The 3,302-nt window shown below is 34.8% G+C and overlaps 1 pseudogene; it reads left to right on the forward strand.

Moving 5' to 3' along the window:
- The first annotated feature begins 723 nt into the window (after positions 1–723).
- LOC109116104 lies at positions 724–2,307 on the forward strand (annotated as a pseudogene).
- Positions 2,308–3,302: the final 995 nt, after the last annotated feature.

The following is a 3,302-nucleotide window of genomic DNA, read 5'->3' on the forward strand; positions in this document are numbered from 1 at the left end:
CGATTCTATGATGCGACAGCGGATGACTATATGGAAAATGTTAGAGAGGGGATCGCTAAAGAGATATGGGATGCGACGAATTAATATTTTTATTATGTTCTTTTTTTCATTTCAATTGTCTAATACATTACGTTTTATACAAAATATTTTATATATATATATATATATATATTATAGACGACTTGTTTAGTATTATGATTTGAATTTATTTTTTGATATTATATTTTACTAAATTTTAAGAATAAATTAAATTGATAGAATTTATATTTTAAAATATTTTATATAATTATTTATAAATTATATAAAATATTTTTTTATCAAATGATAATATAAAATTAATTGTAATTGATTTAAAAAATTATCTTAAAATCATGTCCTTTTTGGTAATTTATATCAAAACGCAACCGCAACTGTGTACAACCTTTCACTCTTACTCGCAACCAACCGCAATCGCCACCAACAGTCATTTACAAACTACTCAGTACCAATCGCCTACAATCGCTAGCAAACACTCTGAAAACGCTATCACCCGCAACTGCAACTTCTGCGGTACAACCAGTCGGGCTCTAAGTCTCTTGCTACCTCTAATGAGAAAGTATGTCCGGTTTCGAGAATTAACTGTCTATTACCCTTTTTCTATCATTTAAATTTTAGAGAACAAGAAAGCTTATTCACTAAAGGAGTAACACTCCCATTACTCCCATTGCTACTTTGCAGGCACATAGAAGGTCTTACTCCCGGAAAAGTTGTGTGCTTCTGTTTCGTCAACCGGGAAAGCGAGACAGCTTCCGGCTTGATGGTTAGAACGGTGTTGACAAGCTTTATGAAAAGTATTAACGCTGAGAATTCGTAGTTTTGGTAATGTAGCTCAAATCTTCTACGGTTATATTAGCTCGCATGGATCATATGAATAGTATATGTAACGTATTTTCTCTATATATCGATGAAATTATTTACATAACTACAATTGTACCCTTATGCTTTTATACATACACCTTGTCCAGTGTTGCTTATTGTTCTCTTGCATGTGAAAGGAATCGAATTCAGACAAGCCCATATGAGGTCTCAACATGTGAAGACACTAAGCAGAGCATTTACTGTCAATTGCTATGTGGAATAGTGCAACGAGATGAAGTTGTCCGGATATGTGCACCATTTGCATCAACTTTTCTCAAAGTAATCAAGTTTTTGGAAGATCACTGGCCTGAGTTATGCTCAAACATAAGGATCGGTCACATTAGTGAGTGGATTACTAACATCAAATGTAAGAAAGCGACTTCTGATATCCTTGGTGGGCCAAATCAGGAACTTGCTGAAATAATAGAACGAGAATGCAGTAAAATATCGTGGGAAGGCATAGTTAGGAGATTGTGGCCAAGAGCTAAATGCATTGAAGCTATCGTTACTGGTTCAATGGAACAGTATGTACCGATGTTGAAATTCTATGGTGCACGTCTCCCTTTGGTTTCAACCTATTATGGTAGCTCGGAATGTTGCTTCGGTATCAATCTTCATCCTTTGTGTAAGCCCCGCGATGTGTCATACACCATCATTCCAAACACAGCATACTTTGAGTTCCTAGAGGTGGATAGAAACCAAAAGGAAGGTGGTGGTGGTGGTGGTGATGATATGGTTGATCTCGTGGATGTAAAAATAGATCATTATTATGAACCCGTCGTCACAACATTTACCGGTCCATTTCTTTTTTTTCGGCAACTATTTTTTATTTTTCGATTGTTGGGTCTTACAGATTGTGCAAGTTTTACAGGTCTGTACAGGTATCGAGTGGGGACGTGTTAAAAGCAACTGGTTTCCATAACAATTCACCTAAGTTTCAATTCATAGGAAGACAAACTTGTGTTAGGCATCGATATGGACAAGACTTACGAGGAAGATCTCCTAAAGGCAGTGACACATGCAAAACAGTTGATTTGTTCGTTCCCGGGTCACTACGTTCTTTACTGGGAACTCAAGAAAAAACTCAAAGACGCAACTCTCGAGCTCGATCGTGATGTCATGGAGGAATGTTGCTTCATCATTGAGGAGTCTCTTGATGCTGTTTACGGGAAATGCAGAACAAACGACAAGAACATTGGACCGCTCGAGATTACAGTCGTGAAAGAGGGAACTTTCGACGAGTTGATGAGTTTCTTTGTCTCGAGAGGATCTTCGGTGAGTCAGTACAAGACAGCCAGATGTGTAACACATGAAGAAGCCTTGAAGATTTTGGAATCCGGTGTTGTATCCGAGTTTTTCAGCAAACTCCATCGTGGAAGCCTCGCGAGCTACATTCAAGCCCATATATAAAAGAACATGAAATGTGGTGGAAGTAGCTTCTGTGTTGGATAAATTTCAATTTTTCTTTTTAAATTTTAATAAATGAAATAATAATAACGTATATTGAACCCTTTAACTAACTTAGGACGTTCCATTTTCAACACCGTATTTGACATTAACATATTATCGTAACGAAAGTGTTAAATACATACTTTCGACGATTTTCTTACTGGTACTACTGGGTAATCTAGAGTTGTTCTTAATTTAGTGTAATTTCTAACAATTAATTCTAGTTTAGCTTCTAATTTGTGTTTGAGAATTTTACCGGTTCGGTTGGCCCAAACCATTTTCAAATGGATTTGATTTTGTTGAGACCATTTTAAGTTTCAAGTTCTTATGTTCTCACAGATATTTTTTAACCACGTTTCTATAAGAGTTAATTTGGTTATACGAATTTGATTCGTGAACAGTTTATTTGTTTTACAAAATTTGCAAAATGAAAATAACTTTTTATTTAGTTCGATTCAATTTGAGTCTGGTGTTGGTTCGGTCCGAAAAAATTTTGGTGTATTAATACTGATTATGGTTCGGTTTCACTTATACTCTAAATTAATCAGATCAGTTCTATTTGGTTTCGATTACGAATTTTTTTTCCTTGTAGTCTCTCTCAATTACGTATTATTATATTATGATTAATTAGTCTCTAGTCGGATCGGATTGATTTGATTTAGTTTTTCCTAATTATTAATACATTTTTTGTAACCGGCTATTCTAAACTAATGTTTAGACTAATTACGGAGTTGGGGAGTCACCTATATAATTTGAATTATACGCTCTCTCCCAAAATTGAGATTCGAATTTCGGACGGAATATACGCTTTGTTCCTCTATTTCGACGGTTGAATTATCCAATTTTGGGTCTAATTATAAATACATCATTACTATTTTGATTCACTTTACCTTTTTTCTCTTTTTTTTTTAATATTTTGAATATCCTTAACCAACTGAACTGAATAAAATCGATCA

This window comes from Tarenaya hassleriana, unplaced genomic scaffold, assembly GCF_000463585.1.
Source record: "Tarenaya hassleriana unplaced genomic scaffold, ASM46358v1 Cleome668, whole genome shotgun sequence".
In the NCBI taxonomy this organism is placed as follows: domain Eukaryota; kingdom Viridiplantae; phylum Streptophyta; class Magnoliopsida; order Brassicales; family Cleomaceae; genus Tarenaya; species Tarenaya hassleriana.